Source organism: Mesoplodon mirus (genome assembly GCF_964341445.2).
Source record: "Mesoplodon mirus genome assembly, chromosome: 2".
Taxonomy (NCBI): Eukaryota; Metazoa; Chordata; class Mammalia; order Artiodactyla; family Ziphiidae; genus Mesoplodon; species Mesoplodon mirus.
This window is the reverse complement of record NC_138977.1, coordinates 145,495,540-145,513,277: the sequence shown is the minus strand read 5'-3', so window position 1 is coordinate 145,513,277 and position 17,738 is coordinate 145,495,540. Positions and strand designations below refer to the sequence as shown.

General features: G+C 37.7%; 1 long non-coding RNA gene across 1 annotated transcript in view; it reads right to left on the bottom strand.

Moving 5' to 3' along the window:
- The window catches only part of LOC309791534, a 196,675-nt gene that overhangs the window by 113,737 nt on the left and 65,200 nt on the right, over window positions 1-17,738 (bottom strand). The gene's annotated exons all lie outside the window — the stretch shown is intronic.

Genomic DNA, 17,738 nt, shown 5'->3' with positions numbered 1-17,738 from the left:
CAAGTCTTCTGGCCTTCCCTGGTGGTGCAGTGGTCAAGAATCCACCTGCTAATGCAGGGGACACAGGTTCAGGCCCTGGTCCGGGAAGATCCCACATACCGTGAAGCAACTAAGCCCGTGCGCCACCACTACTGAGCCTGCTCTTTAGAGCCCGCGAGCCACAACTACTGAGCCCGTGTGCCACAGCTACTGAAGCCCACATGCCTAGAGCCCATGCTCTGCAACAAGAGAAGCCACTGCAGTGAGAAGCCCACTCACCGCAAGGAAGAGTAGCCCTCGCTCACTGCAACCAGAGAAAAGCCCACGTGCAGCAACGAAGACCCAACACAGCCCAAAATAAATAAATAAAAATAAATAGATTAAAAAAAAAAAAAAGAACAAGTCTTCCGGACTAGGCCAGGCCTTGCATCAAAAGTGATAATCAACCAATCATGTATTTTCTTTTTAATGTGCATCTGGGGCTCATTAGTGTCTGCTTCTGGTGTGATTCTAAAAATCTCTGAGGACCTTGTTGCTAGTTGACAACTACACTGATCATCAAGAAGAAAGGAATTATCTAGGAATTAGCACATTCTTCAAATAACACAATTTAATTTTTTTCCTTAAAAAAGTAACATAAGAAAATGTGCATTGTAAAAATATATAGAGAAAATAAATGGAAATACCGATCTCACTAATTCATTTCATATTTGTTTAATATCTACTATGCATAAGGAGTAATTTTGCTGGGTGTTAGAGAACAATACAAAGATGAATATAATACAATGCCTATTATCAAGCAGTAGAGACAAATATAAGACAGCAAATTTGATATCAGAAGTATGAATTAAGTGCTCTGAGAACAGAGAGGAGAAAGAGAAAATTTTAAATATAGGAAAATGAAGAATTTTCTTGGTTTTGGGGAATCAGACGATCTATAGACAGGGGCAAGGAGGGGTGGATTTCCCACTATCCTTGGCTATGCTCCCGCACTATCCCCAGCTGTAACAGCTACAATTTCGGTAGAGGAGATATGGTAAATATCAAAAATAGCCCGTAAGAACAAGAAATCACAAAAGAGGGCATGCTGAGAAGCATATGTGAAAAAGAGGATAATCCCATTCATGATACAAACTGAAGGAATTTATGGAGTGATTGTATACATGAGAACCATAGCACCAACTTAGAAAGCCACTGTCATCTCATATTTCCATGTGCTGCAATTGCCCGCCACTTGTCTGTATGAATGAATGTGGCCCCAAACTCAGGGCCCAAAGTTTTATTTCTTGTAAGACCATACTGATTCTCAGGAATCAGAATAACTGGATTATTATATGACTAGGAATAACTTTGGCATAATTAGAGCAAAAAATAAATAGACCAACTTTATATGACTTCATTAAAGAGCCTTTCCTTCATTTTCTAGTCTGCTTCCCCATAGACAGAATTCAACTCAAGGATGAAAAGCAGCAAGTGTTTCCACATGGCTGCCAGCCAGAGGTATATATTTAAGGCCTTTGTGAGCATAGTGATTAGACTCTTTCTTCAGAAAGAGTAAACCAGCAAGAAAGAAGTTGTCCTGGGTTTTTAGCTACCGCCTCCCCTTCCATTCCCTTAACTTATTCACTTTTCTATATACCTTATTTATAAATCTTCTATAGTTATTTCTCAGATTTATAATAAACTCAGGACATATCTATTGTTCTTGTATTCGGAGTAAGCTCTAGAAAAGCACTATGCCTGCATGGGATTGTAGGTCACTGAACCTAAGCAGCAACTTGGAGAGGATGGCTCTAGAAGGTTCTAAACACTGTTATTTTATTAATGTACTGTGTAGCAGAGCAAATTGATTAACCTCCAAAGGGCATTGTGAATTTTAAAAACAAACAAACAAACAAAAAGTAGAAAGGATAAAACTGTACTAGGCTATGATGTTATCACAATTAATTATTTCAAAACTAATCTCAGTGAATAATAACAGTGAGAGATCAGATTTTAGAATGGCCTTAAATAAAATCAAACAAAATTTTCAATTCTCAGAAACACTTTAAATTTATTCAAGGAAAGAAAATTTTTAAGAGCAACAGGGAGGTAAAGAGGGCAGCCTAATTTCCAATACATTCGTTTTGAAGAACTGCAGTTTCGTTTTTTTTTTTTTTTTTGGTTTCACTAATTTTTTTTTAACATCTTTATTGGAGTATTATTGCTTTACAATGGTGTGTTAGTTTCTGCTTTATAACAAAGTGAATCAGCTATACATACACATATATCCCCATATCTCCTCCCTCTTGCATCTCCCTCCCACCCTCCCTATCCCACCCCTCTTAGGTGGTCACAAAGCACTGAGCTGATCTCCCTGTGCTATGTGGCTGCTTCTTACTAGCTATCTATTTTATGTTTGGTAGTGTATGTATGTCCATGCCACTCTCTCACTTTGTCCCAGCTTACCCTTTCCCCTCCGTGTGTCCTCAAGTCCATTCTCTACGTCTGCATCTTTATTCCTGTCCTGCCCCTAGGTTCTTCAGAACCTTTTTTTTTTTTTTTTTAGATTCCATATATATGTGTTAGCACACGGTATTCGTTTTTCTCTTTCTGACTTACTTCACTCTGTATGACAGACTCTAGGTCAATCCACCTCACTACAAATAACTCAGTTTCATTTCTTTTTATGGCTGAGTAATATTCCATTGTATATATGTGCCACATCTTCTTTATCCATTCATCTGTCAATGGACACTTAGTATGGAGGTTCCTTAAAAAACTAAAAATAGAACTACCATATGACCCAGCAATCCTACTACTGGGCATATACCCTGAGAAGACCATAATTCAAAAAGGGTCATGTAACACAATGTTCACTGAAGCTCTATTTACAATAGCCAGGACATGAAAGCAACCTAAGTGTCCATCGACAGACGAAAAGAACCGCAGTTTCAAAGCCTGAGTGGGGGCTTGAGGGTGGTGCACGGGAAATGAAGCGGTATTTGTATTGGCCAACGACCAGGCTACTTGGGGGCCTAGTATTTGAGAAGGCCCTGCCTGGAACAGGAGGTGCGCCTGTGATGAAATAACAAAGAGGGGGTGCACAGTCTGCCAGGGGTGGGGCTGGGCTCACAAAGATAGTGTCTGCTCAGGGAGCCTTCTCACAGCTTTTCTGTTCCCGAGTCTCCCTTCGGGAGATAGAGTGGTGTAGCAGTTACACTCATGGGCTTTCTTCGCTGGTTAAACACAGCAAAATCCTAGGCGAAGATTCAATGATATAATGCATATAAAGGGTTTTAGCACAGGGCTTGGCACATAGTAGTTGCTAAATAAAGAATGGCAATTATAACCATCATTGTCTTTTTTTCTTTTCTTTTCTTTTTTTTTCCAAAAAGCATTCACTGAACACCTTCTGTGCGCCACACATTATTTAGGGCCCTGGGGGAATACAGTGGGGACATTGACAAGTTCCCGCCCTTCTAGATTTCACAGCCCAGTGAGAAAAACATCAGTTCACTCATTCAGCTCATTTCCACTGGGCACCTACTAGATGCCAGGGCTGTGTGTGACAAAGTTCGGAGTGCCAGTGGTGCCCTTCTCTGCTTCGACCTGGAATGTCAGGGAAGGGTGTTTTCAAGAGGAGGTGGTTTCTCTTTTCCTTGGGGCAGTATCCTCTCGGTTCTTCGTGAACAGTTCTGGTGCCTAGAACAGTGCCTGGCACATAGTAAAAAAAAAAAAAAAAAAAGAACCGCAGTTTCTAAAACTGGAAGGGTAAGACTGGATCTTACAGTAAGGAAGGAAGGAAGGAAAGAAGGAAGGAAGGAAGGCAGGAAATAATCTAACAACTCCTCACTTGAAATTCAGTTTTGGTATTAAATACAGTACTAATAGTAAATGTTTACCTTAGTTTGAACTTTTCTATGATTCATTAAAAAATCTATTTCAAAGAATGTCCCATTTTGCCCCATACCTCCTATACCCTAAAAAGGCACTGTGGGATTACTGTTTATGAAAGTAAAAAGATGGCCTAGCAGAAAAAACACTGGACAGATCTAAATTCTTGTCCCAACTTCACTACTTGCCATGCAACCTTGAGTAAGTAATTTTTTTTTTTTTTTTTTTTTGTGGTACGCGGGCCTCTCACTGTTGTGGCCTCTCCTGTTGCGGAGCACAAGCTCCGGACGTGCAGGCTCAGCGGCCATGGCTCACGGGCCCAGCGGCTCCGCGGCACGTGGGATCTTCCCGGACCGGGGCACGAACCCGTGTTCCCTGCGTCGGCAGGCGGACTCTCAACCACTGCGCCACCAGGGAAGCCCTTGAGTAAGTAATTTTGAACCTCATTTTATCATTTGAAAATGGGGACAAAAATTACTCATAAGGTTGTTGTATCAAATGAGATAATACATGTAAAGCACTTTTTAAAAAGACTGAAGTGTAGTTGATTTACAATATTGTGTTAGTTTCAGGTGTACAGTACAGTGATTCAGTATTTTTGCAGATTATATTCCATTACAGGTTATTATAAGATAATAAGTATAATTTCCTGTGCTATACAGCAGGGGTCCCCAACCCCTGGGCTGTGGACTGGTACTGGTCCGTGGCCTGTTACAAACGCGGCCACACAGCAGGAAGTGAGCAGCCTGCAAGCCAGCGAAGCTTCATCTACTGCTCCCATCGCTCCCCATCGCAGGCATTACCGCCTGAACCATCAGTCCACCTGAACCATGTCCCCCCCACGGTCCATGGAAAAACTGTCTTCCACGAAACCAGTCCCTGGTGCCAAAAAGGTTGGGGACTGCTGCTATACAGTATATCCTTGTTGCTTATCTATTTTATATATAGTAGTTTGTACCTATTAACTCCATACACTTAATTTGTCCTTCCTCCCCATCTCTCTCCCCTTTGGTAACCACAAGTGTGTTTCCTATATCTGTGAGTCTGTTTCTGTTTTGCATATACATTCATCTGTATTATTTTTTAGATTCCACCTATAAGTGATATCAAACAGTATTTGTCTTTCTCTGTCTGACTTGTTTCACTAAGCATAATATTCTCTAGATCCATCCATGTTGCTGCAATGGCAGTACTGCATTCTTTTTTTATGGTTAATATTTCATTATGTATATATGCCACATCTTCTTAATCCAGTTGTCTGTTGATAGTCAGTTGGGTTGCCCCCATGTTTTAGCTATTGTAAATAGTGTTGCTATGGACATTGGGGGTGCAGGTATCTTTCTGAATTAGTGTTTTCAGTTTTTCTGCATATATACCCAGGAGTGGAATTGCTGGATCATATGGTAGTTCTATTTTTAGTTTTTTAAGGAATCTACAAAGTGTTTTCCATGGTGGTTGCACCAAGTTACACTCCCACCAGCAGTGTACAAGTGTTCCCTTTTCTCCACATCACCTCCAACATTTGTTATTTGTAGACTTTTTGATGATATTCATTCTGACAGGAGTGAGGTGATACCTCACTGTGGTTCTGGTTTGCATTTCTCTAATAATTAGTGATGTTGAGCATCTTTTCATGTACCTGTTAGCCATCTGTATGTTCTCTTTGGAAAAATGTCTATCCAGGTTTTCTGCCCATTTTTGATTGGGTTGTTCTTTTTTTTTTGATATTGAGTTGTATGATCTGTTTATATATTTTGGATATTAAACCCTTGTTGGTCGTATTATTTACAAATATTTTCTCCCATACCATAGGTTGTCTTTTTGTTTTGTCAATAGTTTCCTTTGCTGTGCAAAAGATTTTAAGTTTAATTAGGTCCCATTTGTCTATTGTTGCTTTTATTTCTTTGGCCTTAGGAGACTATTCCAAGAAAATATTGCTATGATTTATGTCAGAGTGTGCCACCTATGTTCTTTTCTAGGACTTTTATGATTTCAGGTCTTACATTTAGGTCTCTAAACCATTTTGAGTTTATTTTTTTTTATTTTTTATTTTTTGAGTTTATTTTTGTATATGGTGTGAGGGAATGTTCTAATCTCATTGCTTTACATGTGGCTGTCCAGTGTCCAAACAGCACCACTGGTTGAAAAGGCTGTCTTTTCTCCATTGTATTTTCTTGCCTCCTTTGTCATAGACTAACTGACCATAGGTGTATAAGTTTATTTCCAGGCTCCCTATTCTGTTCCATTGATCTATGTGCCTGTTTTTGTGCCAGTACCATGTTTTTTTGATTACTGTAGCTTTGTAGTATAGTGTGAAGTCTGGGAGAGTTATACCTCTTGCTTTGTTCTTTGTTTCTCAGTATCGCTTTAGCAATTCAGGGTCTTTTGTGGTTCCATATAAATTTTAGGATTATTTGTTCTAGTTCTGTGAAAAATGTCATGGGTATTTTGATAGGGATTGCATTAAATCTGTAGATTGCTTTGGGTAGTATGGCCATTTTAATATTAATTCTTCCAATCCAAGAGCACAGGATAAATTTCCATTCCTTTGAATCATCAAAAATTTCCTTCATCAACGTTTTATAATTTTCAGAGTATAGGACTTTCACTTCCTTGGTTAAGCTTATTCCTAGTTTTTTTTTTTTAAGGTGATTTTAAATGAGATTTTTTTTACTTTCTCTTTCTGACATTTCATCGTTAGTGTATAGAAACACAACAGATTTCTGGATACTGCAATCTTGCTGGATACTTTTATTAGTTCTAATAGTTTTGGGGTGGAGACCTTAGGGTTCTCTATACAGAGTATCATGTCATCCACAAATAGTGATAGTTTTACCTCTTCCTTTCCCACTTGGATAGGTTTTATTTCTTTTTCTTGTCTGATTGCTGTGGCTAGTACTTCCAATACTATGTAAAACAGAAGCAGTGAGAGGGGGCATCCTTGTCTTGTTCCTGAATTTAGTGGGAAGCCTTTCAGCTTTTCACCACTGAGTACTATGTTGGCTGTGGGTATATTGTAAATGGTCTTTATTATGCCACACTTTAAAAAAGTGTAATGAATTTGTGCATCCTTTACTGAAGGTATGTCATGAGGCACCTATTATATATAAATATGTATATAATTGAATATATATATTCAAACTATTTAAAAATACTTCTGTAAGCCTTATCATAATTTTTTAACCAGTTATTTTAAAGTAACTAATATATACTAGAGCATTAGTGTTAAACTCATAAACTTCTGAGTCAAACTGCTGCTTACTAAGGCAAGCTACTTAATCTGTTTCTCAATTTCTTAACCTATAAAATGGTATATAATAATACTACCTACCTCATGGGGCTGTTTTGCATATTAAGTTCATTTTTTAATTGGAGTATAATTGCTTTACAATGTTGTGTTATTTCTGCTGTACAATGAAGTGAATCAGCTATATGTATACCTATATCCCCTCCCTCTTGGACTTCCCTCCCACCCCACCCCCCATCCCACCCATCTAGGTTGTCACAGATCACCAAGCTGAGCTCCCTGTGCTATACAGCAAGTTCCCACTAGCTATCTATTTTACACATGGTAGTGTATTTATGTCAAACCTAATCTATTTTACACATGGTAGTGTATTTATGTCAAACCTAATCTCCCATGGTAGTGTATTTATGTCAAACCTAATCTCCCACCCTCCCCTTCCCTCACTGTGTCCACATGTTCATTCTCTATGTCTATGTTTCTATTCCTGCCCTGCAAATAGGTTCACCTGTACCATTTTTCTAGATTCCACATATAAGCGTTAATATATGATATTTATTTTTCTCTTTCTGGCTTAACTTCACTCTGTATGACAGACTTTAGGTCCATCCACATCTCTACAAATGACCCAGTTTTGTTCCTTTTTATGTCTGAGTAATATTCCATTGTATATGTACCACATCTTCTTTATCCATTCATCTGTCATTGGACATTTAGGTTGTTTCCATGTCCTGGCTATTGTAAATAGTGCTGCAATGAACATTGGGGTACATGTGTCCTTTTGAATTATGGTTTTCTCAGGGTATATGCACAGTAGTGGGATTGCTGGGTCATATGGTAGTTCTATTTTTAGTTTTTTAAGGAACCTCCATGCTGTTCTCCATAGTGGTTGTATCAATTTACATTCCCACCAACAGTACCAAAGGGTTCCCCTTTTTCCACACCCTCTCCAGCATTTATTGTTTGTAGATTTTTTGATGATGGCCATTCTGACTGGTGTGAGGTGATGCCTCATTGTAGTTGATTTGCATTTCTCTAATATTTAGTGATGTTGAGCATCTTTTCATGTGCCTCTTGGCCATCTGTATGTCTTCTTTTGCTAAATGTCTATTTAGCTCTTCTGCCCATTTTTTAATTGGGTTGTTGGTTTTTTTGATATTGAGCTCCATGAGCTGTTTGTATATTTTAAGTACCTAGAACAATTACTGTTACACAATAGACACCTGAAAGTATTCTTCTAAGAAGAATAAGAATCTGAAAAGATATGTGAATCAGCTGGCACCTTTATCACTAGAAGAAGTAGGTATTTACATAACCAGACCATTTACCATTTGGTGATTCATTTACCATTTCAGAAAAAACCCCAAAAAACAAAAAAACCTTAGAAATGTATGCATCTGTCTTTCTTAAAATCCACTCATCTTTTTTTTTGTTTGTTTGTTTTTTTTGCAGTACGCGGGCCTCTCACTGCTGTGGCCTCTCCCATTGCAGAGCACAGGCTCCAGACGCGCAGGCTCAGCGGCCATGGCTCACGGGCCCAGCCGCTCCGCGGCATGTGGGATCCTCCCAGACCGGGGCACGAACCCGTGTCCCCTGCATCGGCAGGCGGATTCTCAACCACTGAGCCACCAGGGAAGCCCTCCACTCATCTCTTGCATCTAAGAAGAAAAGATCACTAAAACCTTGAAAGCCTAACTGTTCATTTCTTTGTAGTTGTTCTTAAGAAACAAAAAGATATAGCCAATATGACTCATAGCAAATGAGAGGACATAGCCAAACGTCATATTCCGGGCTTCGACTTCCCTTTGGTGACTAATGTCTGGGTCTGTAATGCTTTATTATAAGAAAAAGGAAGTAATGAGAAACGTGTCTTCAAACTACCTGTCTTGGAGAACCAGAATAATCTACCATGCCTGTGGAAAAGAGCAAGAGAGCCTCATGGTCATGATGCACACAACAGGGCCCTGTCTTGAGAAACAATCACAGATTTGTTCTTTGTCTTATCCTCTTAAATTTCAGACAACTGTGAACTAAATTTCAAAAACTTGGCTGGAATATCAGCTATTTTTTCTATTGAAAACTCTAGTTGTTTTGCATCATTTTGATTCATGGACCAAAAACACAGCTAGAAAGTTTACTGACTCTATGGTAACTAAGCAACAAAGAATTTTTTTCTTCATAAAAGAGTTTCACACAACTACGTTCTTCATCATTTAAGAGCAAAATTCTTTCATTTTTCGTAAATAATCCAAATAATAACTAACACTAATTATGCTCCAGGTATTACTCCTAGTGCCCTTCATAAACTATTTCATTTAATTCTCACAACAACTCTATGGGTTAAGACTAATATTAATTCTATTTTACAGATGAGGAACCTGAGCCTCATAGAGGTTAAATAATTTGCTCATGTGGATACACTCAGCAAGTGCTAAAGCTGGGATTTTAACTCAAGTAGTGTAGAGCATCATGAGAGTTCACATTTTAATCACTCTGCTATACAATCATTAAATAATTTATAATGCTCAAGGTCAAGCTCAGTATTTCACTTCTCTTCAACCTTTTCCTCATTCTTTTTCCTATATTTGAATACCTCACAACCAACCCCTCCAACTATAATCTAAGCAGTCACCAAATGTTACTGGTTTTTTAATCTTTATCTTTTTCAGGAGGTCTATGCTCACATATACATCTGCCTAATAAAATTTTCCACTTGAATATCCCACATGTACTTTAAACTCACCATAACTCACCAGTCTCTTAATCATGTATTTCTTATTACAGTGAATAATACCATTATCCCCTCATCTGAGGGAAAAAAAGTAATTTGATGGACATCAGAAATTAGATAATTTCTGCTCCTTTGACTATCTACCCACCAAACACATATGGGTTGCATACACACGCACATGCATGCAAATACACACAGATACCACCCCACCCATCTGACCAAATCACTAATCCTTGCTAATTATCACCTAAACTATCACAAGTGTCTCTTTACTGATTTTCCTGCTTGCTTCTTATTTCACTCCACGTCACCTCAATCTAACTTCTGTACTGCTGCGGAATGGCCTTCACGGTGTAAACATCTTCTGTCTTCTTTCTGCTTGCATTTTCATAATGGACTATAAGATAAATTCTAAACACTTTCACAAAGAATACAAGACTTCAGAATCTGACATCTGCCTATCCACTCAGATAAATTTTCCAATTAATTTGAGTTTCCTTTGCCTGGAGTATCTCTTCTCTGGGATTCCCACAAATCCTACAAGCTTCACTTGAAATGCTGCCTCCTTCATGAAAATTCCCTGTCTCTTGAAGGCATGTTTAGATACTACTGCTCGCCTTTTCAGTATTTTTTTTTAACATATCACTATTATAACTACCATATTGTTATATTGGTTGTTCACATGTCTGTCTTTTCACTAGGATTTTGGGAGGCAAAACAATATATACACTTTAAAATTAGAAAAAAATTTAAATGTGATATACTGACACTACAGACACTTTAGAAAATTCAATAATGTCTAAAGAAGAGAAAAGTAAAATTATTTATATTTCTTCCACAAAGAAGATACCATTATTTTAAAAATATTTATTTTTTTCATATGCATACACATACAAACATAAGTTATACATTTTTTATTTGTCTTAGAACATTCATGGTTTGGTTTCATTTTTTCCTAACAGCTAGCACAGGGCTCACAGCTAGCACATACAAAATAGTCTATTTGTTGGGTAAATGAATGATTCTAAATGTATGCCCCTTTTCCTCTATTTCCCCAACTACTGTCTTATAATCATTCTTCTGTGCTACTCTAATTATATCTTCAGTTGGTCTCATTGTCTCCAGTTTCTTCTCCCTTGAATTCATCCTCCACATTGCTGCCATGGTTATAATATAAAATAAAAATCTTGCCACATTATTGTCATATTTATGAATCCTTTGATGACTTTTATTTCCCATGAAATAAAATGTAATTCCTTATCAATCCAGACTTTTCACAATTTAGTCCTAATCTACTTTCTTGATTCTTCTTCTGTTATTTCTACTTCCTGTATCGGCATCAATCTAGTCTAGTTACACTAGACCATTCACAGTTCTGAAAGATCCGCCAGGGAGTCTCACTCTTGTGCTTCGACTCATGCCACTTCTGTCTAAAATATCCTTCCCTAGTCTTCCTCATCAGGCAAATATTTGATTCATCCTTCAAAGATAATTAAAAAAAAAAAAAAAACTCTTCTGTGAAGTCTTCTTCAACCCTACCTCCATTTTTTTTTAGCCAAATAACTTGCTCTCTCAGATGTTTCCAGAGAAGTATTCCCCAGAGCTAAAAGTACAGTTTTGTACAACTGCATTCCCTCATCTCCCCTTACGCACTCATGGAGCTTCAGATTTGGTAGGTCTGGAGTGGAGACAGGAATACATTGTTTTAAAAACACACTACATCCCAAACCAAACAATGCGACTTCAGGGCCAGACTGAACTCTGGGTTGCTAAGTGCTAAACATTCTTTTTAAAACATGACTCAGAATCACGCTAGAAACAGAAGTAGAGCATGTTGGGGTCCATGCTTTCAGGTATAAACAAAACCAATCATTGTTTGTGATAGGTTTTATGGGTATGAGTTCTTAGGAAGTGAAATCAGACTCTCATTTAAAAGTGTTCAAAATACCAGAGAAACAGAAGGATCGAAAACAAAGTGAAACAAAGGCATACAACTATTAAATATAAAAAAAAAAAAGAGGAAAGGACATGAGGCCACATAAGCTGCTTCTATTATATTGTACTCATGCAAAAGTGAGGAGATGAAGCAGCACAATGAAACTAGTTATAAGAAAATATGATATGTGCCCAAGAAGCCATCAAGGGCCTTGGCTCATTCAAATCCTAGAATGGCATTACTGGCTCTAAATAGGTCACTTAGCACAAAATGCTTGAGATTTTCCTCATTCACAAAGACATGCAACTCCTTTTAAAGATTTCAGTTCAAAGCAACTCTGTGTAAAACCTACCCCCATTTTCTCTTGGATACAATATACTCATTCACTAAACAAGTGCCCAGAGAGGAAAAGTGCATTAATAGTTAATTTTTTAAATCAAGAGTTTTAGAGACAGAGGACTGTTAGAGGATCATCTAGACCACGCTTCTTAACCTTTTTCACAATATAGTGCACATGGAAAATTATGACTGTCTGGCACTGGGATAAAAAGATGAGACTGCTAGGGACTAACAGTGATTGGCAAAGAGTTCATGCTGCTCCAGGCAACACTTGGGGATCATAGAGATCAAGATGTCATATAACCTCTGTAACCCATACTGCTTGAGAAGATATACTAGATAAACCAATACATCATAGAGATGAGGAAAAAACCAAGCCCCAAAGGGTAGCTTAACACCAGAGAGGTTAACAAAATCACTTAGTGGGAAAGTGAGTATTGGGTTTTCACAGGCCTCATATGAACAATGATTCTAATGTGTGCTATTCAGAATTCATCAATTCTGAGCACTGATGGCGTCATTTCGAGTGGTACACCAATTCACTGAGGTACCCAGCATTAGCAACAGAAAAGACAATGAAAAGACAGTGATCTCTCCCACAAATATCTGTACCATTTTCCAACTGTATTTAAATGCTACTTGAAAAAATAAAAGAGAAATTCATTCATAATTCTCTAAATTCATTGAAAAATTGTTAGATGAAATACTAGAAACAATTTTTAAATGAATGGAAGAGGCTTCCAGGAAAGCAGTAGTATGAATATAGGGAAAGAAGTGAGTACTAAAGCAGTTGGGTGCCCTGGGAGAACCTTTATACCCAGGCTGCCCAGAACTGTACATCTTCCGAGAGCAGAGAGCTCCATCTAGCATAAAAGCCATGCTCAGGAAAAGCCATTCACAAGGAAAAGAGTTCACTAGAAACAAGTGAATAAATAACCCTTCACAGAGGTAAGCAGGAAAGAAAACTGTCTAGAAGAGAAGGGGAGAAAAGCTCTCCTGAGAATTTATAGCCACTGGAAGGTTCAGACATGGATTTAGGATCAAAATTTATACTGTTTATGTGGTAAGGAATACCATACACTAAAATTCTTCATTTCTGGACTCATTTATACTGGACTCAGGTCTGTAATGTCCTCATACCCATGGCAGAAAGAAACACAAATCCTCCCTTGAGGAATGAATTTTAAAAGTTCAAAAGATTGTGTTTTATTTTGAATACAAGTTCACAATAAAAGAAAAATCACAAAACACATGAGAAACTAGGCCACCATAATCAAGTGTCACATAGATTATAAACAACAGGAACTTGGATATTTGAAATGTACAAATACAAGGAATATATTAGAAAATAAATTAAATATATTTATATGTTTAAAGAAGTTTTAAAATGGGGGGGAAGTAAAAATATGACTAATCAGCAAGAGATTAGGCAGAATTGGAGGAAGAGATCTCCTAGAAATAAAAAGTATGATAATTAAAAGTAAGTATTCAATATAAGAGTTAAATAGCAGATAGTTACAACGGAGGAGAAAATTAATAAAATGGAAGATTTTTACTTAAAAGGAGAAATTACACAGAATAAAGCAATCAAGATAAAAATCTTTTTAAAAAGAATTGAAGACACAAGGAGAACAGATAAAGTCCAAAATATATCTAGACAGATAAAGTCCAAAATATATCTAGTCAGAATTTTAGAACAATCAGGAAAATTTAACCAAAAGAAAGTAATGTAGCCATAATAAGTATCAAAGTATTCTTTAAAGAAAAAATACCACCAATAAAGAAGGGAACTGTATAAAAATAACAGGATATAATCAAAAGGATACCACCTTCGTAAATGTATACTGTTTAATATCATAGCCTCAAAATAAATAACATAAAATAACTACAAAGAGAAATTGACAAGTTCATCAACATTGTGGAAATTTCTACCTCATATCTCTTGGTCATTAATACTTAAAGTAGATAAGACAACCAATAAGGTTGTAACCAGTATATAAATAAATCCTGTAGATTTAAAGCACAGTATACTGAATACAGACAACAATATTGTATTATAATCACCAAACTTGCTAAGAGAGTAGATCTTAATTATTCCCACCACAAAAAAAGAAGTGATAATATGTGATATGATAAAGACTACAATGGCAATCAAATTATGATATATAAATGTATCAAATCAACATGTTTCAAACTTCAATCTATACAATGTTATATATCAAATGTATTTCAATAAAAAATAAAATAAAATGGAGGAAATTTAAAAAAAAAGAAAGACCAGTAAGAATGTAGTTAATTTCAACAATACAATTAACAAGTTTGATTTCATTGATGTATATAGAAGCCTGCCTTCAGTAACTGGAAAATATACGTTATTTTCAGGCACACACAGAACATTTACAAAAATTGACTGTGTCTCACATTTCCTAAAGAATTGGTATCATACAGAACACATTTTCTGATAATAATGTAATTACATTAGAAATTATAGCAGGGATTCTGATTTTCCTATTTGTCCTGGACAGGAGAGTTAGACACCATTTCCAGCCCCTGGTAAATTTAGGAGGCTTAGCTCTGTCTTGTGGAATGCGAGCAAAAGTGCTGCATGTACTGTCAGGCCTGAATACAGAATATCCTGTGCAATCTTCCACGCTCTTGTTTCCTCTTCTTCAAAAACGTAAGGAACAGTGTGTTGAGAATTTTGGCAGCCTAAAAGGGAAGAAGCTTATTCTCTGTGTCATATACAGAAACATTCAGGTTGGACTTCAAATGAACAAGAAATAAACTTGTAGTGTGTTAAGCCCTTTGAGATTTGGAATTGTTTGCTGCTGCTGATAGTTTATTATGAGAACACAGAAATTAAAAATAAAATAAGAGCTAAAAATAATCCTCTCTGTTTGCAAATTTTTAAAAACAATTCTGGTAACTCAAGAGTTAAAGAGGAGAGTGTAATAAATTATTTAGACACTGGAATTAAATAACAAATAAACCCCCACAAAAAGTTGGGGAGCAAAATAATATAGAAAATAAGGAAATAGAGACAAACATATAATAGAAGAGCAACAAAATGAAATGTTGGTCTTTGAAAAGACTAATAAAATTAACAAACCTCTAGAAAGGTTGATCCAGGGCAAAAGAGGTAAGGTAAAAATTAACAGTATTAGGAATGAAAAAGAGGAACACTGCAGATATAGCAGAGATTTTTAAAATAAGAGAATATTTTAAAAACTAAAAGATAAGAGACATTGACTGCTTTTGTTCTGGACCAACTTGTCTGGGATGTTTGTATAATGAACAGTGTTGGAAGGTATAGTGTCTCCCTCTGGAGCAAACAGCCTTCATACTTACTGCCCAGTATAAAAGATTCAGGTTCCCTAAGCTTAGGGTTCCTTTTCTATAATACACCCAATGCATACGCATGCATCCATCTGAGCCCATCCACATTGCCCCATGGGACTTGGAGACAAGGAGAATAGATGTAAATATGAAGCTCATGCTGCTTGCTGTGCCTTAAGTAAAGTCTTTTATCACTGACTCAGGAGTTCATGTCTTCTGCCAGCATTCATGAAACTGTGGTAAGCTAACTTGGTGGCTTGTAAGTATGGTAAAATCTCAGAACTCACACAGTTCTTGACATTGACAAAATTATTTTTTTTTTTTTGCTGTACGCGGGCCTCTCACTGTTGTGGCCTCTCCCATTGCAGAGCACAGGCTCCGGACGCACAGGCTCAGCGGCCATGGCTCACAGGCCTAGCCGCTCCACGGCATGTGGGATCTTCCCAGACCAGGGCACAAACCCGTGTCCCCTGCATCGGCAGGCGGACTCTCAACCACTGCACCACCAGGGAAGCCCGACAAAATGATTTTAATATGTATGTGGAAGATCCAAGACAAGTTAAGATCTTCTTAAAGAAGAAAAACAGAGAGGATACTGCTTGCCCTGCCAGATATAGATTCATTATAAAGTTATAAAATTTAAGACAGTGTGATATTGGGATGGAAACAGACTAACAGACCAGTGGAACATGATAGATGTCATAGAAACAGACAACCATATATAGAAACTTAATACTGATCCAATGATAATCCACTTGTGGGATGTAGAAATCCCACACTCAGAGATCCCTTAACAAAGAAGGTAGAAAAGAGTCTTTCTAGTCCTTGCTTGGCTCAGTTCATCAGTCAGTTAATGAGTCCCTGTATAACAGGATGAAAAATTTAAAAAGAAAAACATCTAACACTAATAAAATTTTATATATATATATATATTTTTTTGGTTGTGCTGGGTCTTAGTTGTGGCAGGTGGGCTCTTTAGTTGTGGCACATGGGCTCCTTAGTTGTGGCATGTGAATTCTTAGTTGTGGCATGCATGTGGGATCTAGTTCCCTGACCAGGGATTGAACCTGGGCACCCTGCATTGGGAGTGTGGAGTCTTAATCACTGTACCACCAGGGAAGACCCATCCATTTTTATACCATAAAAAAATTATGGGGGCTTCCCCGGTGGCGCAGTGGTTGGGGGTCCGCCTGCCGATGCGGGGGACGCAGGTTCGTGCCCTGGTCCGGGAGGATCCCACATGCTGTGGAGCAGCTGGGCCCGTGAGCCATGGCCACTGAGCCTGCGTGTCCGGAGACTGTGCTCCGCAGCGGGAGAGGCCACAGCAGTCAGAGGCCCACGTACCGAAAAAAAAAAAAAATGCAGTACCTTCTAGATAAAAGGGAGTTTTGTGTATATGTATAGACTCATAGATTTCTTTTGTAAAAGTACCAGATGCAATAGTTCCTTCACCAACATTCTCCTCTGTGCTGATGGTATGGTTTGATAAAAAACCAGGGATAGCCTCTGGTCTTTGCTACTTATAGTCAGAATGAATTGCTGTATATTAGGCAAAACTGAAATTATCATTTTGAAACAAGGTATTTTCCAAGTCAAATAGCAAACATTAGATGAATTTATTCAGCCTCCTAGAGGTACATTTACAACCAAGTCATTTGGACTATAATATGAAACAACATTCACACAGCAAGCAGACCATTTTTGCTTAGATTGTATGTTTATGTCATTCATCCATTTATTAAAGTATATTTATTAAGTGCCAACACTGTGCCAGATACTATTCTCGATGCTAGGGATACAGCAGAGAACAAAATAGACAATAATTCATGCCTTCATGGGGTTTGCGTAAGTATGAAGACAGTGATTAGTATTATGGAGAAAAATATGGGAGGATAGGGAATTCTAGAGGAAGGAGGTGGTGTATTTTTTAACAGGGTAGACAAGGGACGCTTCACTGAGAAGGTGGCATTGAGTAAAGGCCCAATGTGGTCTGGGAGAGAGCCACACAGATATCTGTATAACAGAGAAGAGCCCATTTTGACTCCATGTTGGATCTGCCTCTTTGACTTTAGCCTTTGTTTTTTGTTGCTTTTGTTATTATAATCATACATAATGGCCTGCCTCAGGGAACCCTACCAACCTGTGAATGGCTGTAAGAAAGAAGAAATTGACATCCCCTCCCCGAGGCTGGCCATTTCAGGAAATGTTTTCCAAGACTGATGGCACTTTTTACTTTACTTCCTCCCTGCCTCTCCCTCTCTATTCTTCCTTTTTACTTTACTTCCCTCTCTGATTCT